This window comes from Carettochelys insculpta, chromosome 1 (genome assembly GCF_033958435.1).
Source record: "Carettochelys insculpta isolate YL-2023 chromosome 1, ASM3395843v1, whole genome shotgun sequence".
In the NCBI taxonomy this organism is placed as follows: Eukaryota; Metazoa; Chordata; order Testudines; family Carettochelyidae; genus Carettochelys; species Carettochelys insculpta.
This window is the reverse complement of record NC_134137.1, coordinates 57481227-57492343: the sequence shown is the minus strand read 5'-3', so window position 1 is coordinate 57492343 and position 11117 is coordinate 57481227.

The following is an 11117-nucleotide window of genomic DNA, read 5'->3' as shown; positions in this document are numbered from 1 at the left end:
AAAGTATTTGTTCCTGACCATATCCTCCCTTTCAGTATTTGCTCTGCTCCCCATTACTGCAAATGGAGAGGGATTGAGGCGACATTTACACAATAAAATTGTGGCACATTTCCCTCTTACTCACACACTACCTCTCATTGAGTTAGCTTGAGTATCAATAGCTGACCAGGCTACGTCTACACGTGCACCCAACTTCGAAATAGCTTATTTCGATGTTGCGACATCGAAATAGGCTATTTCGATGAATAACGTCTACACGTCCTCCAGGGCTGGCAACGTCGATGTTCAACTTCGACGTTGCTCAGCCCAACATCGAAATAGGCACAGCGAGGGAACGTCTACACGCCAAAGTAGCACACATCGAAATAAGGGAGCCAGGCACAGCTGCAGACAGGGTCACGGGGAGGACTCAACAGCAAGTCGCTCCCTTAAAGGGCCCCTCCCAGACACACTTTCATTAAACAGTGCAAGATACACAGAGCCAACAACTAGTTGCAGACCCTGTATATGCAGCACGGACCCCCAGCTGCAGCAGCAGCAGCCAGAAGCCCTGGGCTAAGGGCTGCTGCCCACGGTGACCACAGAGCCCCGCACGGGCTGGAGAGAGAGTATCTCTCAACCCCCCAGCTGATGGCCGCCATGGAGGACCCCGCTATTTCGATGTTGCGGGACGCGGATCGTCTACACGTCCCTACTTCGATGTTGAACGTCGAAGTAGGGCGCTATTCCCATCCCCTCATGGGGTTAGCGACTTCGACGTCTCGCCGCCTAACGTCGATTTCAACTTCGAAATAGCGCCCAACACGTGTAGACGTGACGGGCGCTATTTCGAAGTTACTGCCGCTACTTCGAAGTAGCGTGCACGTGTAGACGCAGCTCAGGTGTGGTAGCAGCACTGGAGGTAAAATGAGCCATGTGAAGTACAAACACCCTGGCTATGTCTGCACTACAGAGATCTCTCAAAAGAAGCCCTTCTGGAAGATCTCTTCCAAAAAAACTTCTTTCGAAAGAGTGCGTCCACACACAAAAAACGCGGATCGAAAGAGTGATCTGTCCTTTTGAAAGAGAACGTTCACACAGCCCCTGGCTCTTTTGAAAGAATGGGCCAGGTATTGGAAAATCAGGAGCCATGAGGACTGGTCTTTCAAAAGAAGGGCCTGGGGAGCATCTTCATGTGTTTTCTTTTGAAAGAAGCTTTTGAAAAAGGCTCAGTTCCTGAAACAGGAGTGGAAAAGCGCTTTCAAAAGCAGCACCTCATTCTTTCGATTTACTTTCAGAAGAACACTTCTTGTGTGTAGATGCTCCACAGGATCTTTCAAAAGAGCCCCCTGCTTTCCAAAAATCTTTTGAAAGAACTTGCTGGTGTAGACACAGCCCCCCCTTGAATCCTTGGGTATTCACTCAACACAGGTCAGTCATACATCTGCCGCCACTCCATGCTACTATTGTTACCCAGTCTAGCACAAGAAACTTCACACACTTAGGGGAATCACATCTGTAGCTTGTGGTGTAAACATAGCCTAACCTTAATTCTGAGTTCGAATACCAGCTGTGAGGCCTTTCTTCCAGGGGTGGCCAACTTGAGCATGAGAAGGAGCCAGAATTTACCAGCATACATTGCCAAAGAGCCACAGTAATATGTCAGCAGCCCCCATTAGCTCCCACCTCCTGGCAATCAGCACTTCCCTCTCCCTCCCTGTGCTTCCTCCCCACTGCAATCAGGCGTTTCATAGCCAGAAGTCTTGTGGCACCTTATAAACTAACATATTTTGGAGGATAAGCTTTCGTGGGCAAAGACCCGCTTCATCAGATGCATGAGTGGGGGGTGGTTTCAGAGGGATATTTAAAGAGTGGGATCCTAGTAAGAGGGAGGGCCAGAGCTGACAAGGTCTATTCAGCAAGGTGGAAATGGCCTAGTATCAACAGTACTTATCAAAAGAGGAAAAAACAAGTCAGATCAGACAGGGGGATGTGAGATATTAATGCCCAGGGCAGAGAAGCTGGTTTTGTAAGCTGTGAGCCACTCCCAGTCTCTGTTTAATCCTTGGTTAATGGAGTAAAATTTGCAAATAAATTGCAGCTCAGAGATTTCTCTCTCCATTTGATTTTTGAAATTTCTTTGTTTCAGAAGTGTCACCTGTTTCACAGCATGCAGGAGGTTCTAGAGAAGGAGGGAGGAGACAGGATATGGCAGGCTCACAGCTGGGGGCAGGAAGGGGCAGGACCTGGGGAATTACAGAGCCATAGAACTGGAAAGAACCTCAAGATGCCATCAAGTCCAGTTTTCTGCACTCATGACAAGGCCAAGCACTGCCTAGACCTGTGGTGTCCGACTAGTTCTGAAGCAATGACTGCTACAGTGGCTGCTACTATGGAAAACCAGCCACATTATTCTGAAAATATGCTCACGGTTCAAAACAACTAGCCACACTTAACTGGCCAAACAGCCATATGTGGTGAGCGTTTAGTGAGTTGGATGCCATGGACTAAACCATAAGCGGTAGTGTTGGGGCAGGGCCTGGGACAGAGCTGGGGCCTGAGAAGCAAGATCTCCTAACACATTGGAAAGTTGGCACCTGTAGCTCCAGCCGCAGAATTGGCACCTATGCAAGGATCCACATATTAACTTCTGGAGTGCCACATGCAGCTCCAGAGCCACACGTTAGTCATCCCTGCTTTATTGCATCCTATAGAGAAGAACAAGCTCTGTTCAATTATTCTGATGGAAATAAACAGCGGAATCTAACCCTTAACTCCAGACCTCAGTCACTTTTATTGTTCTTCTCCCACTTTCTTCATGGGGTTGGTCCACATGGAGACTTAGGGCTTGTCTATATGAACCCAAAGTTTGTGGCAAGCTGGGTTTTAAACCGGCTGTATACTAGCCTTGTGAACCTTCCTGCCACAACTTCTTAGTGCACTTTTATCTACTCCACTCTATATAACATGAATGCTGAGAGCCATTGGCCCAAACAGTAAACCTTATGTATAATGGAAACCACTTCAAGCCAAGGGATGTGTCAATGCCCTCAGCACTTCTAGTTCCAGCGTTTTTGCCCTGGTTTTAAATGGATGTAGATCAAAGCTCAATAGAGGACTTTCAAGGAGCAGCCACAAGGTTCACACAGCAACTTAGGGCACAGACGGCTAGTGGCTACGTCTACACATGCCCCAAACTTCGAAATGGCCATGCAAATGGCCATTTCGAAGTTTACTAATGAGCTCATGGGAATAAGGGGACTTCGAAGTAGGTGGCGTCCTTTCGAAAAGGAGCCCCGTCTGGACGCGCCGCGCGGCAGCAAGGCACATCAATTTCGAAGTGCCGCTGCCGCCCGCATGCTAATGAGGCGCTGAAAATGCATTTCAGCGCTTCATTAGTAAACTTCGAAATGGCCATTTGCATGGCCATTTCGAAGTTTGGGGCACGTGTAGACACGGCCAGTGTGTAATAGACTGACATCCTGGCTTGCCACATGCTGAGTCATAGAACACTAGAACTGGAAGGGACCTCAAGAGGTAATTGAGTCCAGTCCCCTGTCCTCATGGCAGGACCAAGCACCATCTAGATCATCCCTGATAGATGTCTATCTAACCTGCTTTTAAACATCTCCAGCGATGGAGATTCCACAACCTCCCTAGGCAATTTATTCCAATGTTTAACCATCCTGACAGCTAGGTTTTTCCTAATGTCCAACCTAAACCCCTCTTGCTGCAGTTTAAGCCCATTGTTCCTTGTTCTGTCCTCAGAGGCCAAGGAGAACAACTATTTTTCTTCCTCCTCCTTGTAATATTCTTGTAGGTACTTATAAACTACTATAATGTCCCCTCTCAGTCTTCTCTTTTCTAAACTAAATCAGCAAAATTCTTTCAGTCTTTCCTCATAGCTCATGCTCTCTAGACCTCTAATCATTCTGGTTGCTCTTCTTTGGACGGTCTCCAATTTCTCCACATCCCTCTTGAAATGTGGTGCCCATAACTGGACACAATACTGTAATTGAAGCCTAATCAGTGCAGAATAGAGTGGAAGAATGACTTCTTGTGTCATGCTGACAATACTCCTGTTAATACATCTGAGAATTATGTTTGCTTTTTTTGCAACAGCATCATACTGTTGACTCCTATTTAGCTTGTGGTCCACTATGACCCTTAAATCCCTTTCTGCAATAGTCCTTGCTACATATCTGTTCCTTCTGTTCCATATGTGTGAAACTGATTATGCCTTCCTAAATGGAGTACTTTGCATTTGTGCTTATTAGACTCCATCTTATTTACCTGAGATCATTTCTCCAGTTTGTCCAGATGATGTTGAATGATGTCACCACACACAAAAGCCTTCCTTTTTGATAATTTTTCTTCCATTAATTTACCCAGTAGCTCATGCAAAAATTTAGATGGACTAACAGCACAAAGGAGACTTATTAGCTGCTTTTCCCATAACATTTGTATATGCAGCCCCTCACTATAACGATATCATGCTGGCTTTTGCTACTTGACTGCATTGTAGAAATATATTTTTGAATAATTGAATGGACTAGTCTTACCAGATGCATTAATCCAGATAATTCTCTTTTTACTGGCATAGTGTTAAGTATTTAGATTCTTTTCCATTTAGTATCTCCTACAAAGTGAAGATAATTAACAAAATTATTAAATACATCCACATTTAATATTGGTTCCCGTTAATTTTGTGTGCATAGCCCTCAAAACTCAATACACAGCTTTTTGTCAATACCTTTTCTTAATGGTACTTTAATTAGTTCCATGAATTACACAGATAAATGAGTAGTGCAGTAGTAGTATCTGTTTAATAAATTGAAGATGTATATATTCACCATGCACACGAAACAAGTTCACATGAGGTGTGTGTTTCATTTGAAAAGATTGGGAATGAATGCAGGGAAAGCTGAAGAAGTGAAATACAATTAAATCTTACTCACTGCTCTGTCTCCCACATCTGTTTTTCTGGTGTCCTTCAACTACCAACCTTCTCCAGCATGTGGGCTCTCTTGCTCTGACTACTACTGATCATACTACAGTTTGTTACTATAGGCCTAATTCAAACCCCACTAAAAGGAATGGAAAGATTCCCATTATTTGTATGGGCTTTGTATCAGACTTCAATCCACAACCCCAGGGATTTATTTTAATAATCCAGTTCTGACAATTTTCAAATGGCTGCCAATTTTGTTTTTTGTTTGTTTGCTTGTTTGTTTTTAAACCAGCCTGAGAAATGTTTCATTCTTCTCCCCATACATGTAGAATTTCCCCTAAAAGAGATGATTTGCTAAGCCACAGGGCAGGGAAGATTTGGTACTGCAGTCACTGTTTTGTATATCTGAAAGTTACCTCTTTTCTCTATTATCTTGTAATCCTGTAGGTCTAGAAATGACAACTTCATACTATTGTGAAAGGAAACCTTTCCAGGTTCCCAGTGAGACCCAGCACTTGCTTTTGTCTCTGGAGCTGCGTCTACATGTGCACGCTACTTCGAAGTAGCGGCACCAACTTCGAAATAGCGCCCGTCGCGTCTACATGCGTTGGGTGCTATTTCTAAGTTAACTTCGACGTTAGGCGGAGAGACGTCGAAGTCGCTAACCTCATGAGGAGATAGGAATAGCGCCCTACTTCGACGTTCAACGTCGAAGTAGGGACCGTGTAGACGATCCGCGTCCCGCAACGTCGAAATTGCTGGGTCCTCCATGGCGGCCATCAGCTGGGGGGTTGAGAGATGCTCTCTCTCCAGCCCCTGCGGGGCTCTATGGTCACCGTGTGCAGCAGCCCTTAGCCCAGGGCTTCTGGCTGCTTCTGCGGCAGCTGGGGATCTATGCTGCAGGCACAGGGTCTGCAACCAGTTGTCAGCTCTGTGTATCTTGTGTTGTTTAGTGCAACTGTGTCTGGGAGGGGCCCTTTAAGGGAGCGGCTGGCTGTTGAGTCCGCCCTGTGACCCTTTCTGCAGCTGTGCCTGGCATCCCTATTTCGATGTGTGCTACTTTGACGTGTAGACGTTCCCTCGCTGCGCCTATTTCGATGTTGGGCTGAGCAACGTCGAAGTTGAACATCGACGTTGCCGGCCCTGGAGGACGTGTAGACGTTATTCATCGAAATAGTCTATTTCGATGTCGCAACATCGAAATAAGCTATTTCGATGTTGGCTGCACATGTAGACGTAGCCTGGGAGAGCCAATATTCTTAACATTTGGCTAAATCTCTGATTCTAGTTATCCAGATTTCTTCAGTTAAGATAAATGGGCAGAAATTTTCAACAAATAAGATTCTTTGAAGGATTCCCAGCACTTTTGATTCTGGCCATAGCTGGAAAAAATTCCAGATAAAGCCTCTCTCATGGTATGGAGCACTTTCTCTTTGGGAAAACCCCAAAAAAACAGAAGTAAAAAAAAATCTTGTCTGAATATTTCTAAACATTATTGAAAGGTATATATTCAATTCACTGCTGGAAAGGGGCAAGGCTTTTTTTGGCAGGATGTGGAGGGGGTGTTCAATTTTTTATATTCTCCACTATCCTGTTGTGCACTTGGTTTTATAGCATTTTGGCCTACAGTAGGTTAGTCACAGCTAAGAGTGAAATGTTTTATCTTACAAGTGAAATTTGTCTTTCATAGATAATGGTCAAGTTTTTTATATTGTCAAGAAATTTGCAAACTTCAGCTTAATTTTGTGTTTAATATAAATTTTAAACATAAGGGATTATTTTATTAGAGATTAAATCTAGCTCTGGTGCCACGGTTTGTGCAAATTACGATAGTACCTCACAATTCTGCGGTCTAGAAGTTTGGTACTATCCCAATCCCCTTGGTAGCACATCAGTTAATTTAATAATTTCCCCTTTGCCATGTGGTCAAGCAGAGCTCAAGCAATTGGTACACTAAGTGTTTTCTTGTTGCTTGAAGCACTAGCAAAAGATTTACAGTTTCATATAAATTAGGGGGCATGCGGGATATCCCATGGCCACAGGGGGCCCAATGGAGAATTTGGCTGCAGCTGCTCCCAGCTTTGCTGAGAGGCAGAATATCTCCAGGCTGCACTTGAGGGGAGAAAGAGGAGCCTGGCCACTGTGGCTCCAGGATGGGTGAAGAGGAAGCTACGGGGGGGCCCAGCAATGACTAGCAGGGGTTTCCCGGGCAGGCTGTGAGAGGACTGGGTAGAGAGGGCAGTAGGGTTGGGTGGGTGCCAGGTCTGGAAGTATGTTGACTAGAGAGGTCAGAGGTAGGCGCAGATGTCTGACTGGCTCCCATTTGTGGCAGTGACAGGCAGCACAGCTGGTGGCAGCAATGGTCTCTGTGGGAGGAGGTGCTACGTAGCCAGTTGCTGTCCTTGCCCAGCATTGTGCTGCTTAGGGACTGCATCACTGAGGGACGGGGACCAGCAGACTCCTCCACCCATTCCTGCTGCACTGGTTGAAGAGCCATGCAGCACTTGGGGTTGTCTGGCCTAGTCCACTGTGGGGATTCCCATGGCACTTACCAGGCCTAAGGGAGCCAGTGTCCCCCATCCTGTGTACATCCCCCCGTGCTGTCCCTGGCCTATGAGCTGCATGCACCCATCCACGTCTCTAAGCTAAAACTCTTAAGGGCACTCAGAGCCCTGATTAGCACAGTTCTCTTGAATATAAATACATTTCTCCAGGCACACATTGACTGTCTTCTGAAGCTGACCAGAGCTACTGTCTGTCTGTACGACCTACAGCCTTCTGGGGGGGATCATGATGTGACCAGCCCATTGCCAAAGGCCAGCTGAAAAGAGGTGACTGCCACATTGTTCATTTTGAACAAAGATTACACTCAGACTAGTTTAGGAATATTTCAGTTTTCTAACAGCTGTTCACTGGTAATTATTGGACTACTATTCCATTGTAATGCTGAAAGAATTGTTTTATGTTGCTGGGTTCTGTGTCTCACTTATTTAACTTTCTGCATATATACTGTATATCAGAGAAGTAGCCAGGTTAGTCTGTATCTTTGAAAACAACAAGAATTCCTGGGGCACCTTATAGACTAACAGATATTTTGGAACATACGCTTTCGTGGGCAAAGACCCGCTTCATCAGATGCAAGAGACATCATAGTCTATAAGGTGCTACAGGACTTCTTGTTGATATTGGATATGGAAGGATATGATTTTGATTAGCAAATATCGATTTTACCATGCACACACAAAATAACGCTTCTAGCTAGTTACACATTTTAGTTTTGTTTCCTTCTGTCTATTTATTGAATTTTATGGTCCTGAAATCAGACAAGTTCTACAATTTGTTGTCATCAATACAATCCTCTCCTCTAAAGTATTTGCAATCCCTCCTTCACTGGTGTTTTCTGCACATTTTATAAACATGAATACCATTACTTTATCCAAACCATTATGAAAATATTGACTAGTGCCTGATTTAAGACTCACTTCTTTGAGACCCTGTGACAAAGACTTCATAGATCCAGGTTTGATAATAAACCATTGAAAATTGAGTACAGCCTTTCAACCAGTTATGTGTCTACCTTACAGTAATTTAATATAGGTCAGGTTTCCCAAGCTTGCTTATGAGAACATAATAAGGGACTGTATCAGAAAACTAACTCTCCCTTACCCCAAGGTATTGCATCTACTGCTTATTCCATTCCCCAGGCCAGATGCCTTATCAAAGAAGGTGACCAGACTAGCTAGGAATGATTTATTCTTGACAGCTTCATGCTGGCTATTACTTATAACTACTTTAATCTCTGGTGCTTATACATTGCGGGTGCAGCTACACTTGCATTCCCCTTTTAAAAGAGGTATGCAAATGAAGTAAATTGAAAATGTAAATGAGGTGTAAATTTGCGTATTTGACATATCATTTGCATATTATAATTTCGAAAGAGCTTCTTTTGAAAGAAGAAAGCCAGTGTAGCCTCTGCTCTTTCAAAAGTAAACCCATCTTCAAAAGAATCCATCTTCCCTTTATTTAATGGGGAAGGGAAGATGGGGTTTACTTTTGAAAGAGCAGCGCCTGCACTGGCTTTCTTCTTTTGAAAGAAGCTCTTTTGAAATTAGAATATGCAAATAAGGCATTGAATATGCAAATTTACACTCATTTGCATTTTTGTTTACCTTGTTTGCATAGCTCTTTTGAAAGTGGAATGCAAATGTGGATGCACCCTGATTGTTTAATAATTTGCTCAAGTATCCATTTGTATATCAGTTAGTCTGACTGGTCTGTAATTCCTTGTGTCCTCTTTACTTCCTTTTTCAAACATAGGAATCATTTTAGCCTTCTCCAGTCTTCTGGGATCTTACCCATCCTTCATGAGCTCTCAGAAATAATTGCTAATGGTTCCAAAATTGCATCAGCTAGTTCCTTAATCCTCTATCAAAGCAATGGAAATGTTTCACCCTCCTGTGTTTTGGGGTTTGGAACAGGAAAGGCATCATTCAAAATCCCAGTCAGATACCACATTCATTTGTTTTTTTCTAGCATGGGAGCATTCCAGTCACTTTTGATTATCTTGCTAAATTCTTCCTCAGCCTACATGGAATACTACACAAAAAAAGTATATAGCTAACATCTGTTCTGGGGAAAAAAAGAGATAAAGGGCTAACAGGATACATGGACAAAGATTCATCTACCTTTCCTTTTTCTCAGGATTATAGAATTATAAACTTAATAGGGCAAATGAGTTAATAATTGTTGCACCTTCAACATGCTAGCAAGCAAGGGTAGTTTGAACATTGTGTTTGGAAACACAAAAAATTTAACCAGTGTTCTTAAAAAAAAAAAAAAAGAACAGAAATTGTAGAATGTGACATAGCAAAGTTTGGAACTAAATGAAAGCACAAAACAGAGCATGAAAAACCCTTGTTCTTAATTCAGCTTGGGTTAAGTTTCAAATAAGTTGTTTAAGTTCACTTTGATAAGGAAGATACATAATTTGGCAATGTAGCAAAAGTTCTAGTTGTTGATTTAAACGAAGTTCTCATGTCTTAAAAACAAACAAAAAAAAAGACCAAACCTTTGGATTTATGTCTTATGCTAATTTTTATCTTGGGAAATATGACTTGACTTAATTACATTACACCCCTGTGGGAAAATATGCACAAAGTCACTACCAAAACCCTTGGAATTCTTCTTTTCTGCTTTTTGTGACTGACTAATGGTGAGGGGAGGAGTTTCAGTGTAAGGTGTTCCTCCAACAACTGCTTTCTCAACATAGACAAGTGATTGAGCCAAGGTAGTATGGCTGCTCTGAGAACTTTTGACTGATATTGCTGCTTTCCAAAGCACTGCCAAACATATGTTCCAATATTTAAAGTGTACCCAAGTATAGCACAAATGTGCATTGTATGTATTGGGTAGGGTAAGTTGAAGAGTACAACTTGCCCTCTATAGTACAGAAAAATAAGTCTTTCAAATGACTGGTCAGACATTATCTTTAAAGTTCATAAGAAGTGCATCTCAGAAAGCTGCATGTGATCAAACTGGGTGTTTTTACAAAAATAAATACAAGCACTGATTTGTAAAACCCAAGGTTATCCTTAGAGAGAAGTGCGTAGATGTGAGATTAGAAAGCTGCTGGCTTCTGTAGATACTACATTTTACAAAGCAATGCACAGCTGCATTATCTATACACATTTGGGAAAAATAGAGAACAGTTTTCAACTAACAACTGATTAATAGGGAGGAGGGTATGTTTTGACATGCAACTTAGTGAATGCTTAGCTGTCTGGAACACTCAGACAATTGGACTCCAAGCAGCATGTAACTTGTATTCAAGTTTCTGAACAATCAGTTTTTACATTTATGTTTTTGTTAGGGAAGTATGAAAACTCTCTCCTCAGCTATAAAGAAGCCCAAGTCAGAATATGTGAGGGTGTTTTATTTTTTAATATAGTGGGTGTAGAACAGATCATGAATCTATTTGGGAAAATTTGGAACACTGAAAAGATCTGACAAGACTAGAAACATGGCTACCTAATCAAGCTTCCAAAGAAAGTCAACCTGAAGGAATGCAGGAACTGGAGGGACATGACATTACTGTCTATTCCTGGAAAAGTGTTTAATATGATTATCTTGGAGAAAATGAAGACAGAAGTCGATAGACAGCTCAGGGAAGAACAGGCTGGCTTCTGAA